General features: G+C 35.7%; 1 protein-coding gene and 1 long non-coding RNA gene across 2 annotated transcripts in view; one reads left to right on the top strand and one right to left on the bottom strand.

The window, feature by feature from the left end:
• The window catches only part of HTR2C (5-hydroxytryptamine receptor 2C), a 310,470-nt gene that overhangs the window by 91,533 nt on the left and 202,042 nt on the right, over positions 1-16,895 (bottom strand). The gene's annotated exons all lie outside the window — the stretch shown is intronic.
• On the top strand, positions 5,165-9,986 carry LOC131401346 (uncharacterized). The gene is made up of 2 exons (XR_009217657.1): positions 5,165-5,985; positions 8,804-9,986. It is a non-coding gene; the product is annotated as an uncharacterized LOC131401346 (long non-coding RNA).

Below are 16,895 nucleotides of genomic sequence, written 5' to 3'. Positions count from 1 at the left end.
GCAATGATTTGAACAACTACAGTTTTTTCATCAGAATTCATGGAGGCCAGAAGGCAGTGTAATCACAATCCAGAATTCTATATCCAGTGAAACATCTTTAAAAAAATGAATGTGAAATAAAGAGATTTTCATATAAGGGGAAACTAAGGAACTGATTACCAGGTGACTTGCTCTAAAAAATGCTAAAGGATGTTCTTCAGAAAGAAAGAAATTATATGAGAAGAAAACTTGTAAATTTTAGGAATAAATGAAAAGCAACAAAAATGATAAATAATCTGGGAAAATATAACAGATTGCTTTTTCATTTTAAGTCTTTAAAATACATATGACTGTCAAAAACAAAAATTGTAACATTGTCTGAGAAGGTTCTTAATGTACATAGATGTGTTCCATAGTACAACTAAAACAAAAAGGCAGAGAGTAAAGGGACCTATATTGCTATAAGGTTTTTATATTTGCTTGAAGTGATAAAATATTAACTCTAAGGAAATTGTGAAACATTAGGCATGTATATTTTAATCTAGAGAGCAATCATTATAAGAAACTGTACAAAAAAATATAGTCAGAATGAAAATAGATCAATGAAAATGGAATAGTAAAATAAAATGCACAAATCCACGAATAATTCAGAAATAGGAAAAAACAAATGAAAAAGAGAAGAGATAAAGAGAAACAATAAAATGGTAGGCATCATTCCAAACAAATCAATAATTGTTCTAAATGTAAATGGTATAAAGTATAAATTGCATCAATTTAAGAATATAGCCATGTTGGATTAAAAAGAGGAACAAAAGTAAACAGGACCCAATTATATATTGTCTGTAAGAAACCTTACAAGTTTAAATATAATGATATAAATAGATACACAGTAAAAGGATGGAAAAAGATATGCCATGCAAACACTAATCAAAGGAATGCTGGAGTTGCTATATTAATACCAGACAGAGTAAATTTCAGATCAAAGAATATTACTAGGGACATCAGAGACTAGTTCATAATGATAAAGGTATCAATTCATCAAGATAATATAACAATCCTAAACATTTACACATGTAATAACAGAACTTCAAATCTCATGAAGTAAAAAATGACAGAAAAGAAAGAAGAATCAAAAATACGATCACAATTATATGTTGAGATTTCAACATCCTATCCTCAGTAATTGACTGAACAAGTAGACAGAAAATTACTGATGACATAAAAGAACTGAATAGCACAAATAACGAATTTGATGAAATTGACATTTACAAAACACTGCACCCCAACAATAGGAGAAGAAACATTGTTTTCAAGAGCTCATGGAAAATTGACCAGGAGAGACCATATCCTGGGCCATAAAATAAATCTTAAGAAATTAAAATGATTGATATCATACAATGCATGTTCTCTGATCATAGCAGAATTAACCTAAAAACGAGTAACAAAAAGATGTCTTGAAAAAGTCCAAGCATTTGGAAATTAAACAACACAGTTCTACATAATCCATGTTTCAAAGAGGAAGTCAAATTAAATTAGAAAATAATGTGAACTAAATGAAAATTAAAATAAAACATATCAAAATTTGTGTGATGGTGCTAAAGCAGTACTCAGAGGAAAATTTCTAACATTAATGGTTTATTTTAGAAAAGAAGATCTCAAATCCATGATCTAAGCTTCCATGTTAAAGTCCTAGACAAAGAAGGACAAATTAAATCCAAGTATCAGAAGGAAGGATGTAATAAATACAAAAGCATAAATCAATGAAATATAGGAAAGATAATAGAGAAAATTTAATGAAATGAAATTTTGGCTTTTTGAAAAAATCAATAAAATTGATAAACTTCTAAACAGATTGAGGAAGAAATAAAAGTAGAGGACACAAATTACCAATATCAGTAACGAAAGAGGGAGTATCTTCCAGATCCCACAGACAATTATAAAGGAATGTTATAAACAACAGTTTGCCCATACATTTGCACGGGATTTTTGGGCCCTTAGACATGAAACTACAAATTTTCTGAACCAGGCACTTAGTCCTGAATTCCAGTGGAGAGTCTGTGTTGCTGAGCGAAGAAAAAGGATACAAATGCTCTAAATCCCCAACCCTGAATCAGCCTTTTCCTTAATCTAAGATTGGCCCACTTGCCACTCACTAAAGAGTGCCAAAGCCTGGGTAGTTGACTGGAAACTTGACCCAGATCTGAATGCATAGCAAATAAACCCTTTTTAGAACTGCAAAGTCTTTTCAGATGTCCTGGTTAACTCAGGCCCTAACTTAAAGTCTGTGGAAAACTCAACAGCATCCCCGGCTGTCACTTAAGTTGGTGGTGTTGGTAGAACTGATTGTCTGCCAGCAGCGTCCCCATAGATCAGTAATTCCCATATACAGGTCCATAGTGAAATTTTCAGCGTTCTATGGTGAAAATTGGGAAATTAAGTATAACAGATTTTTTTTATAAAGCTATATTTATTCCATTTAAATGGCTTATTTTTTTTCCTGAGATTATATTCTCCCTATAGAATGCAAAAGTAAAGAGTCCAGCCCATAAGATTGGTTAGATTTTGCTGTACTATTTTATTACTGCTCCCATGTTTTTGAGACCTCGGCCCTGCTCTTGATATTTCCTAACACTTTGCCTTTGACAAAGTTCCCTGGATATGACTGGATACTGCATCTGACATCAATTATAGCTTCTAAATGTTTTGGGAGACATACCACTAACTTTCTCCCTTAGAATCACACCCACCCATTTGTAACCTGATTTTCCCCTGATATTAAACTGTGTTTTCACCCACTTGAACTTGATTTAAAATTATTAGGTCTTCTCTGGGCTATTGCTCTCAAATCTCTTGCTTTTGATGTTGAGACATTTTTTTTAAATTTACCGTTTTACCTTGACCCTCAGATTTGAAATTCTGGGCTGCTTTTCAGGCTATATCCTTTGCTTCTTTCTGCCAGTCGGAATTGGATTCTCTCTCCCTCTAGCTACGATGCCACTGGCCACCCTAAATATGCCCAGCTGCTAAATTCCCCTGCCTTGGTGTAGTGTTAAGAGTAGGAAGCGCAATTCTGGAGGCATTATCTAAATGGCTAGTGAAGTTGCTGGCAACTTTCCAGGTCCTTCAGCTGGCTAATACAATTCAATGCATTCTTACTGGCCCTGAGCTTACAGATCCACTCACATACCCACTGCCTCTTATGAGCCAAGGTCATAGCCCTCAGCGCTCTATCCTCTACTAAATACATTTGTTACTTACACACAGAGTGCCTTTCTAGTGATGTAGGGCAGCATCTGTCTTTCTTTGGCATGCAGATTTTATGGTTCTCCAGTGAGGCAGAGTGGTGTTTCTGGTATCTGTCCTGATGAAGTGGGCGGGGAGATGGGACATCCTACATATGCAACCAGCCAGCCCCCTCTTAGTATAAAATAGGGATTTCCTGGTAGCACTATGCAGGATGCTCAACCTCCCCGCCCATGTGAAGGTTAACTGCTGCACTGTTAAGTTCCAGTTTCTGTTGAAGTGGTTGCTGTCAATTGACACTTTTCTGTGTGAACAATTTCATGAAGGCCTCTTCCAATCCGGTCGTCTGTTCCTGATGAACTTGCTGTGATTACTAATAGCCTAAATGATCTAGAAGCCTGGTAACTAATAACCCACCTCTTACTCAGACTTAAACCCCTTATCTCTAGCAATGTAAATTCCCATCAACTTAAAAAGAGAAAATCCTTCTGACACAAGTACCAAGATATATCATGAGATACAAACACTCTCCAGTTCCACTCCCAATTTAGTCAACCCTTACTAAATAATATATACTTCTACGTAATATAAGCCTCTCTAAACAATATAAACAGAGACTTCTTACCTACAATAGAGGCAATTGTATGGCTGGAAGACCCTAAATGGGCTGCATACACTTTTTTGCCCAAGCTATTCCAGTTGAAATTAACTATCTTATATGTATCACAAGTGTTTTGCCAAAAACACAGGTCTAGAGGCATTGTCCTGAGACTTGATGCTCTGTGGCTATGCAATCTGACCGCCACACTATGAAATAAATAAATAATCGTAGCTAGGAACAGATTCTGTCAGCCTTGTTATTTTAGCTGAGCAAATTCTGCATTATGTACTTGCACATCTCAAGCCTCTCAGCTCTGAGAACTTTTCTACCTGTGAAACTTGTGAACCTGCAGTTCCACCAGGAACTGATGCCTGAAAGGTTCAATATGATGTATAATATTGTTTTAAAAACACCCTGGATTTGCTCCCCTGCAATGGTCCCACCACCCATCTACCCTGGAGCTTTGCATATGATTTGCGATTGAGTTAGTTCTTTTCAAGCTGACCTCAAGTCTTTCCCTATGGGCATATGGTAAAGATTTCCATTTGTCGGGGGAAGAGGGAGAATCTCCCTCTGCCCTTTTCCTTAAGGTTCCTATGGCTGGCCAAATAATTAACAAGACAGGTTAGCAGGAGAAAATAATACCAAGTTTAATAACATGTATACATGGGAGAAACTCAGAAACGAGCAACTCGTCCCTCTGTCTAAGCTGCTTGCTTAAGTATTGCAGCTAAAGGCGAGGAGCGTGTTGGGGGTGGGTAGTGGCCTGGGACTTCAGAGGCCAGGAAAACAATTCTTTTCAGGGTCATCTATAGATAATGTGGTCAGGGAAAGACAGAGTTTTTGATAACAGAGGCTTGGTGCCTTTCCTATTGTAACCTCTATCCTACATTATCTTTACAGCCATCATGATAACAACTCTTTCTTGAAACAGATCTTTTGTTTTAAATTCTTTAGGCAGTTTGGGAGGGGAAACTCAAATAGTCTTCCTGAGTTCTCTGAGTCCTTATTGTCTTCAGCTCGAAATAATCCGCATACCAGAGTGGCGCCTCCTGGGGTAGCTTGCCCTGAGCACCATCACATTTCTCTGTTGATATTTCCTTAAGAGAATGGAAGACTCAACAATTTTATGGATCTTGGGTTTTGGGAAAAGGAGAAGGACAAAGAAGAAATCATGAATATTTTCCCGGTGTTCTCTGCCTAACCAAGTGTACATTAATGAGGACTTCTGCTATTTGAACTATGTGGCTCTACTCTCTCAGCAGTGGGAGGAAAAGAAATGATGCAGGCAAGGTAAGAAGATTTTTTTGTGGCTTTAGCTTTGTGGGAGATCACGATTTGGCCACCCTGAAATCTATCTCTTTACCTTGAATGTTTTCTCTGAGGGACATTTGGCCTCCCCCACTACCTGCCTAAAGAATTTGACATAGTATCTCCTTCCTGGAACAGATCTTCTATCTGATGGCTGTAATATAATGTAAAATAGATGTTACAATAGAAAAGGCACCAACAAGCCCATCTTATGTCTCTCTGGCCACATTCTCTGGATGGCCCTGCAAGGAGTTGCCAGACAATCATTTACATTTATAAGGGAAATCTCCATTTGTAAAGGTATCTCCCTCTCTGTTTTGGGAAGGGGGGAGATGGCCTCATTTCTAGAGACTTATCAATGTGGAAGGTGAGGCCTTAAATCTGCATAATAACCTTACTCTTGTTTACTGTGCTTTAGTGGTAATCTCCTGTAACTGACTCCCCCCACCCCCAACATCCTCCTTTGTCATTGGCTGAACACGGTTTTAAGACAAGAATTTCTGCTATTGTGTTGAGAAACGCAGTGTCCCTGCTTTCTCCCATGTATACATGTTATTGAACTTGGTATTATTTTCTCCTGCTAACCTGTCTTGTTAATTATTTGGCCAGCCATAAGAACCTTAAGGAAAAGGGCAGAGGGAGATTCTCCCTCTCTCCCGACAGTTTTGGCGCCCAACGTGGGGCCACACTGGCTGGCAAGTTGCCTTCTCTGGCCGGAAGACCTGCCTTCTCCCTGGACTACTGCAGATGATGAGATACGGGAACGCCTGACGAAAGCCGGCAAAAGGTAAGACTTCTTACCACATCAGCCTCCCGGAATCTCTATCTGCGGAGTCCGGCGGAAGGAAGTGGTGAGAATTTTTTTCTTTTTCTAAATTTAGATTGGCAGGAGAAAATATTTGGGAAACTAGTTTCTTGTGCTTTTAGTGACTCTGGTATATTTGGTAGAGTACTCTTGGTTTTGATCTTGATCCCTTTTCCACCCAGATAGTCTCTGTCTTGTTCTGTGTCCTGAGAAAACTTGGCTTTGTGACCAGTGAGAATAGTCTCCTTGGTCTCTACCATACGGAAGGTGCATTTACCGGTGTGCCCCTTGGTGGCCAGTCGAGTAGACTGGGGTTCCGAAGTGTCTCTTTGTCTGGCTGTGCCAAGCTCTCAGGGGAGTTTGTCATAAAGGGCCCAGTCCATAAGGGCTTTTGTCGTCTTAACCTTCGTTGCTTGTTAGTGCTGGAAAATCCCATTCCAGTATCGCCTGCCCGGTGTCACAGATTAGCGGGTCTGTGACTGGAGGTGTCCCACACTATTGTGGGAGACACCATCCTTGCCGCCTGTGCAATGAAGGTCTTTACTTTCTCTGAATATCTTTGGGAGTGAATTCTGTGGATCATGGGGGCTACATCATCTGCGCCCTCACCAGGGACGCCTCTTTCATCCATGGTAAAGATTTATTCTAAGCGTGGAAAGTTACCTCTGGCTCTTTCCTTAAAAAGGCTTATTGGATCGAGTCACTATTGGAATAAATATACAAATAAAGATCCTACTCGTCAATGGCCAAACAACGGATCCTTTGAATTGGAAAAACTGATAAATTGGGGGAAAAAAAAATGTGTTTTGAGAGCTCTCACATAGTTATTTATTTGGTAGCTAAGAAAAGGCCAGAAAAAGGAAGGGAAAAATTTGACCAGCCTTAAGACCTTGACTCAGGTTACAATTGAATTGAGAACATGTAAAAGTGTAAGTGTTGATAAGATTATAAAGGTTGGAATGTTTGAGCTAATTTTATATAAAGAGGTTACATCAACTTTGCCTGAGTATGTTTTAAAATGTCTGACTGGGAATGCTTCCCTTGTCCAAAATTAGAAGACCAAGACCTATTGATAAAAATCTTAATGATAACTATGTTTAAAGGTATAAGAAGTGATGAAATTTACATGAAATTTTGTAGAAAAAAACTGATGTTATTTCTATTACAGAACTGGTTAACAAAAATAGTAATTTAAATGATGGCTAATTTTATCTAATGTCTTATGAAGTCTTATAGGCAATCTAAATAATTATTGGGAATAAGTAACTAAATTGTTGTGAAAAAGATGAATGTTGGGTGAACTTTAAATAATAATTATGTGTTATGGTGGTTACAGCTTCCAAACTCTTTTTGGTGACTTAAAACTTTACAGTTTTGCTAAATTTATGATAAAAATTCTCTGAGTATCATCATTTCCAAATCAGATAAGATATTAGACATTAATTGCTAAACTTACGTTTGTCTACTTTTGGCTTTTCATTACAAGAAAACTAAAAGGGGTTTTGGGTCTATTGATAAACGTGTTTTATTAAAAGATTGTACTATAAAGTAACATTTCTAGAAGTTATGAAGTGTTCATAAATTTTCCAAGCCACAAGATACTAATGTAAAAGAAAGTTTATAATTGTTTACTCAGTTTTTACTTATAAATTAAGGTTTCTAAAGGTTAAAATTTCTAATTAGTATATGTGATTGAAGCTACTAAAAAAATTAAGAAAAATATGTCTGTACAAGGAGAGTAAGATGTATAAAGGTACAAAGAATGAAAATATTTTGTTTGATTGATTAAGAAAGATAAATTTGTCCTCAAGTACTAGGAGGGAAAAGAGAGACATGGGACAAATTCTGAATGTAAAAAGAAAGTTATAGGTTTGTGGAAGAGGAATTCTGGAAAAGGAGTTTTTGCATGGTCAAGTTGGCTAAGATTAAAATGAATTTAATTAAGTAAATGAGTTTTAATAGCAGAAGTAAGCTGGTGCAAAATTAAAATTTGGTCTTCTTTCCCTTAAAAGGATAATTTTCTTGAACTTGATAAAGAGGTTATAAAAGATTTTTCTCTACCTTTGAGTAAGTCTAGCTAAAAGAAAAAAAAAAAACTTGTTAAAATAATTTTCTGTGTTCAAAAGACTGAAGTCTCTCTATTAAGGCTTTTTGGACTGTTAATGCCCTGTTTGCTTTGACTTTTTATATTTTTGACAAGCTCCCCAAAATTCATGTCTTAAATAAAGTCTTTTTTTTTACTTTTTTGTCTTTGGGAATTTTCACAGGGCCCTGGAACTTCTCAAAGAAATTTGCTCTCTTCCTATAAGGAGGAAGATACTAAACTTATTAGGCTTATTCAGCATGTTAAATTACATGGAAAGCATTGTCAGACAAGTGATGATAAGCCTGCTTAGGTGGTATTATGTGGGTAAATGTTATTGACATAGGTGTTTTAAAATTGTATAACATTACTGAAATTCTGATCTGTCCTGGTTATCAGTCATAATTCTGGTTATTATTATTTTAAAGTGTTGTATGTCACAAAATTAACCAAATTTCTTTGTCAATTGCCATTTTTGAGGTCTTGTTTACAGACATTTCTTGGCTCTGATGCTTTTGCAAAATATGTTTCAACTTCAAAAAAATTCATAGAAAGGACTCTAACATTTACACTGGAACACAGGTTTCTGACGAACTTTCTGATAATAAAACTGAACTTGGTAAAAAAATTACAGAAATCTGATGGAGAAACTGACCTCATGAAGCTGCTAACAAAAAGATTGGGATCAAGAATGGATTACACAGGACTGAATGAACTGATAAGGATGATTATGATTTTTCATTTGAAGTATTGCTGAATTTTTAATGTTTGGTTTTTTCAGATTTAAGGAAAACTTTTTCTTTTTTCTCCTATGACAACAATTTGGTAAATGATACTTTTGTAAGTAAAATTGAAATATTTATCTTTTTCTCTCTACCTGATCCCTTGAATTTGGAAACTCTTAGTGAGTATTTAGTTTTCATGGCAATATAGTTCTTTGCATAAGTTCAATAAGAATCTGTTCTCCTTATAACAGGACACAATTGGAAACACTGGTTATATTACCAAGGTTGTGACTGGAACATCATATTTGTGATATAACCATACAGCTTTTGAGGAATGAAGATTGGACTTTATGGAATAAAGCCACGTGGAAATATTGGCCTGGTACCTTATGTTCCAAGCAGCACTTACCAGGATAAGTAAAGAATGTCACTTATCTGGCAGGCACAAGGAACCTCGAAATATTTTGGGGGAACCTCGGAAGAGAGGAATTCACCCAAATCTGTAGGTATTGCAGGCAAAGTCTGATGACAAAATCCTTGGCTTGGCTTTCCTGGCCTCGAGAGGCCTTTGAAGTTCAATGTGAGATTCCTTATAAAAAGTTCCAGCAAAGCAGATTTAAAAGAGCCTATGTGATCAATTGCTATTCTTGCTGTACTTATGTAAATAATTGGGCCAACTCTATTGGAACTAGACTTATTTTACTAACTAGTTTTAAATTTGGCTATCTTTGATAAAAATGAGGGTGATTTTAGAGAGGAAAATTATATTTCAGTAAAAACTCTAGTATACATTTGCAGATATTAGATCCTAGTTTTGTTGTCTTTTGAGGTTTTTGTTTTATATCTGTTGACTGGACTGGATCCTGATTTCTTCTAGTCTCCTAAAATATCTGGCTACAGATGTCCAAACTAACGTTTTTGATTTTTTTTCCATCATTTTCATTTGGAATCACTGAAAACTGAACCTTCCCGTTTTCCTGAAGCCTTACAAACTGAAGCTGATGGACTTGATATAAACTTAAAGAGATGACCTGACACCATCAGAGACATTTTAAACTGCAAAAGATACTTTGACACTGACATCTAAAAATCATCTTAACTGGCTGTCCTCTGAACTCAGAAACTGGTTTACAATTTGCTCCAACCATTAACCTTGTTTTTCTTTTGTTTACATAGAAATGCTTCTATTAAATACTTGATTGCTTGCTTCCATAATATAGGCGTAACCTTGAGAGCCCACCTGCATCACCACCTTCTAAAATGAGCTTAATTAAACTGATCTATTATCAGGACTAAGAAATGTGTTCAGTGAGATGAAACAACCTACCAACTCAGCTTCTGGACTATGAAACTTCTTTAAGTTTCGAAAGGGCTGTGAAACTTCTAGTTTCAAAGGCGGGACTGTGGGAGATCAAGATTTGGCGACGCTGAAATATATCTCTTTACCTTGGTTGTTTTCTCTGAGGGACATTTGACCTCCCCCACTACCTGCCTAAAGAATTTGACATAGTAACTCCTTCCTGGAACAGATCTTCTATCTGATGGCTGTAATATAATGCAAAATAGATGTTACAATAGAAAAGGCATCAACAAGCCCATCTTATGTCTCTCTGGCCACATTCTCTGGATGGCCCTGCAAGGAGTTGCCAGACAAACATTTACATTTATAAGGGAAATCTCCATTTGTAAAGGTATCTTCCTCTCTGTTTTGGGAAGAGGGGGGGATGGCCTCATTTCTAGAGGCTTATCAATGTGGAAGGTGAGGCCTTAAATCTGCATAATAACCTTACTCTTGTTTACTGTGCTTTAGTGGTAATCTCCTGTAACTGACTCCCCCCACCCCCAACATCCTCCTTTGTCGTTGACTGAACACGGTATTTAAGACGAGAATTTCTGCTACTGTGTTGAGAAATGCAGTGTCCCTGCTTTCTCCCATGTATACATGTTATTGAATTTGGTATTATTTTCTCCTGCTAACCTGTCTTGTTAATTATTTGGCCAGCCATAAGAACCTTAAGGAAAAGGGCAGAGGGAGATTCTCCCTCTCTCCCGACAACTTTATATCTCTAGATATTCTGGTTTTGGTATTGGCTTCACTTTATTATTTTAAGCCCATCCTTAATCTGGTATTTTATTTTCAAAAGAAAAAAATAAAAGCCTATTTGACTATGTCATTGATGTAAGGTGATTTCTAAGTCAATAGGAGAAAATAATTTTTTAAAAAGTATATCTAGTATTCATAATTGATCAAGTCTTGACAATACTAACAGCATTAAAATTTGCTAACTCTCCTAGGTACTTGAATATTAAGTAACATGGCCACTCCATCATTCTAATGTTCTTGCTGCTGATACTGGTGTCAACAACATGTTGTCAGGTACTAGGCAGATTTCTTAAAGCTTCCAGTAGCAATCATGATTTTAGGTCACTCAAAGTAGCACTAGGTCAAAGATACACCATCTACAGCCTTAGTCAGATCACCCTAGTAACTATTTGTGAACTTGTAACCTGTACTCCCATCTGCTTTCTCTAGTTAGTGAGCCTCTTGATCACTTGCAGTCATCACCCAAGGCTTTGAAAAACATCTGTAAGTGTTCTCCAGGTATTTGACCTTGAATGCCCCCATCATCTCCCTCCTTCTAATCCTAGATTGAAACCAATACTTATTTACTCCTTTCATATGCCCAATTTTCAAACATCCCCACATCCCAAGTTTCACTAACCTGTTATGCTTTTTATTTATTTTCTATTCAAGCAGTTCACTCCGCAGAATAATAATAGATTAAAAGTGACTGAAATTCTATTTTATTTTTTAGTTATATTTAATATATTTTTTTTTTATTGAAGTATAGTTGATTGTGAAATTTAATTGAGAGAACAGAAACTCCTTCTACAGCTTCTAAAGGAGACCAGAAATTAATATTGATATACAATTTCATAGATAAAAATTAATCATATTACACATATCATTTATATGTGTGTGTATATATATATGACTTTTAAATTTGTAGTTTACAATGAAATTATTGCCATTTAAAAATGTTTCCCTAGGGACCGGCCCCGTGGCATAGAGGTTAAGTGTGTGCGCTCCGCTGCTGGCGGTCTGGGTTCAGACCCCAGGCGCGCGGATGCACCACTTGTTAGGCCATGCTGTGGCGGCGTCCCATATAAAGTGGACGCTATGGAGATATTCTCTTCCTTGTTTCAAAATAAGTTTAAGGTATTTTAGTCATGTGGCATTGATTTATGTATTTAGTAAATATTCAGTTCTTAATATATAGTTGGCAGAGGAAGATAATGATTCAGAAGGCAAGCATTATACTTGTTCTCATGATTTTATAGTATAGTGAGGAGTATTATGTGATAGAAAACTAATTAAATAAATAAACTGGTCAAAGGAAAAGCACATATGGAGGAGAAGGGCATTTTTTTCAGATGTAGCAATTAAAAGAGAAGAAAGCCAAAGAAAAAAAAAGCAAAATCAAAAAAGCAAACAAGTTTTTTGTTAACTTGTGATTTTCAAACTGTGTCTTAGACCGGAGAACAGCAAATATTTTCTGTAAAGGGCCAAATGGTATATATTTTAGTCTTTGCAACTACTCAACTCTACTGTTGCAGGGTGAAAGCAGGCATAGACAATCCTTAAAAGAATGGGTGTAGCTGTATTCTAATATAACTTCACTTAGCAAAACAGATAGCCAGCAGGATTTGGCACATGGACCATAGTTAGCTGACTGCTGGCCTCAAGGGCTAGGAAGGGTGAAACTGAGATGTGGCTGAGGATTGATGGAGATGATTCAGTATTATTTTCAATGCTGTTGCTTGGAGTTGTCAGGGATAGAGGTAATTCTATATATATTAGGGTAAGGTTGGGGATTGAAAAAATAATCCAGGCACACAAAAAGATTTCTGCTTTAGCTGCATAAGATAAGCATATTAGTAGGGATAGTCATTAAATTTCTTGAAGGACATTACTATTCGAAAGAGAAAGGAATTTAAATAGCATTTCATCCAAGCCAGTAAGGAAATTTCATGGTGAATTTGAACATTTGAAGTTGAATTTCATTAGGTATTGAGATCTATTTTCCTTAGGAATCAAAAGTCTTGAATTCAAATAAACACAACAGACTCATATGCCTGTGTCCTTCACTTTACACAAAGCTCTTGATGAGGTTGAGGAAGTTCTCTTCCATTCCTAGTTTGTTATTTTTATCACCAAAAGGAGTTGGATTTTGTTAAATGCTTTTTTGTGTCTATTGAGGTAATCAGGTAGTTTTTTTCCCTTTATTTTATTAATAAGGTGTATTATATTGATTTTCATATGTTAAACCAACTTTGCATTTCTGGGATAATACCTCCTTTCTTGGTGTTCAATCCTTTTTTATATGTTGCTGGATTCTGTTTGCTAATATTTTGTTGAGGATATTTGCATCTATATTCATAAGGGATATTGATCCACAGTTGTTTATTTTTATTGTGATGTCTTTCTCTGGTTTTGGTATCAGGATAATACCAGTCTCATAAACAGAATTGGGAAAAATGCCCCTCCCTTTTATTTTTTGGAAGAGTTTTTGAAGGATTTGTGTTAATTCTTCCAGGAAGCCACTAGACAAACCAAATAATGACAATTCTCTGAAAATGAGGTTCTGAAGGAGCTCCACCCCTGTTCTGGTCCCTCTGGTAGCTATTAGGCTATTCGTTTTCAAGACCACCCTGGAGCTTGAGAGGGAGAAAGAAAATAAGGGAAGTTAAAATGTCACACACAGATTGCTATTGTTACCAAGGCTCAGTTTCCTGAATAAACACTCCCTGGATTGCTGCAGAATTTAGAAATTGCATTTGTAGAAAGTTTTGCACACTGAAACCATATTACTAATACCAAGAATGGGAATGGTGATTTTGAATAGAAGTAGGAGTGAGAATATGGAAATATTATGTTTGCATTCATTTCCCAGTATCTAGGGTGTGCATTATACACTGTTCTCCTAAATAAACCTAGAGGTATATTTTATAATACAGTATTTTAACTTATTAATAATTGTCTCCAATATTTTATGCTAGACATTTATCTTTTAATTTTGCTTATGTTTATTTTTGCTGCAATTTTACATTCAAAATCTACTTTACATTAAAAAAATTTGTCATAGTCAGAAGTTTCTTATTTACATGTAGACAAATCTGTCAGTCTTCTTATTTGTATAGTCATCTATGGTTTCTTTATCTTAGATGCTGGGTAAATGTTCAATAGTTGGGTAAATATCCCATTCAATTTCTTCTTGTTTTTCTTTGGATCGGTTTGAAATGGTCAACTTTTTAATCTTCCTGGAGATTTTGAGTGTGAAATGAGGTGAGAATCTAAATTTATCTAACATCTTTGCTTTTATCATTGATTTTGATGCCTCATTTATCATAAATAGTATGAACTATTGCTGTACTTTTTTTCTCTTATGGTTTTATCTGCTTAATTCTACACCCACACATTATTATTATACTGGCTGTTGGCTTAGAAAAATGGCTTTTCTCTTCCCGTCGTTGAAAAGTGTTTATTAGGAATGTGCATTGAAGTTTATTAAATGATTTTCAGCCTCTACCAGGCTGAACTACAGTTTATTGTGTTTAACATACTGCAATATTATATTTATATATTTAATAATATATTGAAAAACATTTAAATTCATAAAATAAAAAGAAACTAACATTAAGTATATTTTTTTCCAGGAAACTTTACATAGCTTATATCATTTATTTCTCAGAATAGCCTTATAAGTAGTTACAGATTAAAACAAAACAAAATAAAAAAACCCTAAAGCTTGGTGATGTTAATGCTCAAAATGATGCAGTTGATAATTTGGATTTGAATATATATATATCAAAAGGTGTGATTCCAACCTGTTTATTCAAGTTGTACTGCATTTCATTTAGAATTTTTCTATATTAGTAACTAGGAATTCACTGTATAATTGAGAGACAAATATGGAAACAAAAATTTCAGTACGAGTTAAATGCTATGACAGAGGTAGTGCACGTGATGTTCTGGGAATACTGCGTATGATATACTTAACTCTCCCCAGGTTTGTGAGATAAGCCTCAGAGAAGGCTGGAGAGGGAAGAAAGTAAAATTTGGAGGAAGCAAGAGATTTGGAGCAAATGTTGGGGAGATCAGCAATGATGTCATGGAACACAATATTTGTGAATGAGAGTTAAAGAGCTGGAAGGAAGAACTTTATATTGAGAAGTAGGTTGATTATAAAGGTGGAGAGGTTCTTAATGTCTGACACATTATAAGAGTAGCTGTAAAAATCACGTGGCTCTGTGAATTTCCAAGAAAGTTGTTCTTTAAAAAAATGTTTGTTGCTACATCATTGGGCATATACTCTAACTATATAGTATCTTATACTTTCTCTACTGCCAATTTTTTAGGTTAATGCAGATTTTCTCACCTTTCAGTTTCCCTTGTCTGATCAATAAATTAGAAACTATGGCTGGGAGTGAGGCAAGCTCTCCCTTAACCTCTTCCCCATCCTAACTGAGGAGAGAGAACTTAGGCTGAACTTTAGTATTGTTTCTAATTCTTGTCACCTTATTGTAGTTTTTATAAACATTTAAAAATTCTACCATGCATTTAATGCTCCTTATTAATTTCTGGTAGGGTTTTAGATTGCTTTTTATTTGATTTTACAGGACTTGTATGAAATGTTAAGAGCAGTCTCCAGCACTTTTACATATTCTGTTACTTTAAGGTAAACCAAAAGGTATTCTTTTAGTTTTAGTATGGGATTGAGGGAAAGTAGCAAGGAGAAAGGCGTGCCTAATGGCCTGAAGTAGCAACATCACTTTCAAGTCATCATCCAAATATCTCTTTAGCCCTTCTAAACATAACAAATTGATTTTGAAAGGAGATAGAATGAAACTTCATAGGCTGAAATAGGGCCGTGCTGTCAAGTAAAAGCAAATAGAAATGAAAGACTCACAGAAAAAGCACTCTACTAGTTAATATTCTCTGGAAAACCTGCCAAGGATGAATACAACTTTATTTTAGTGAAGGAAAGAAATGCTTACAAAACAGCATAGTATTTATTATATAATTTGCTTTGTGGAACTTGATAGATGAACACAGAGTTTCTTTCAGCCAATAATTTGAACAATGCATAGCTTCTGTTTGGATCAGGAGAATTTATGTTTTATTATTATTTTGTCATTCTATTAATAACTGCATTGCATTATAGATGTTGATTAACTAATATTACTCTATATTCTTAGTAGTATTCAAGTCACAGTTTAACTTTCTACTAATTAATCATATGAAAGTGTCTGTTGTCCTACAAATTCTTAACACTGGCTAGGTACACACTAAGTACAGTTTTAGTTTCCATGACTTCACAGGAAAGTCTCTAAGATGATTATAAGCATTATGAAAATAAATCTATAGGATTTCATTTAGTAGCTAATGTTGCTTAGCTTTCAGAGAAATGCAACATTAATGATGGCTTACAAGTATTCTTGCACAGATATTTCCTCATTCCATCAAGTGTAAAACTTGGGTAAACAGGTCATAACTATGTCAAAGAATTAGGTTACTCTGAGATCTGAGATCTGCTTTCTACTCCAATCTCATCTCTAGCTATTTTTCCCCTTTCATTTCCCCATACCTTTGCACATTTCAACTCTTTTGCCTACAATGACATCTGTAAGATATTCCTCTATGCCACCAAGCAAACTCCTACCCATAATTAAAGACCCAGCTGAGACAGTACTTCATCTGGGAAGCCCTTTCTAAAACTACACATACAAAGTTAATTACTCCTTCCTATATCTTCCCAAAGTAACCTGAGTATATCTGTATCCTAATATACATAGTTTACTGTAATTTTCTTTGTTTTTTCTTTGCTGAGGAAGATTGGCTCTGAACTAACATCTATGCCCATCTTCCTCTATTTTGTATGTGGGACGCCACCTCAGCATGGCTTGATGAGTGGTGTCTAGGTCCACGGCCAGAATACGAACCTGCGAACCCCAGGCCACCAAAGCAGAGCACGCAAATTTAACCACTACGCCACCTGGCCGGCCCCCTGTAATTTTCTTTTTATCTCTCCTGAAACGCTGTAAACTTCTTGAGGTTACAGCATGTCTTAGTACTATGTAATGTTT

This window comes from Diceros bicornis, chromosome X (genome assembly GCF_020826845.1).
Source record: "Diceros bicornis minor isolate mBicDic1 chromosome X, mDicBic1.mat.cur, whole genome shotgun sequence".
NCBI classification, from domain to species: Eukaryota; Metazoa; Chordata; class Mammalia; order Perissodactyla; family Rhinocerotidae; genus Diceros; species Diceros bicornis.
The sequence above is the reverse complement of the archived record's forward strand: the minus strand, read 5'-3'. Positions and strand labels throughout refer to the sequence as shown.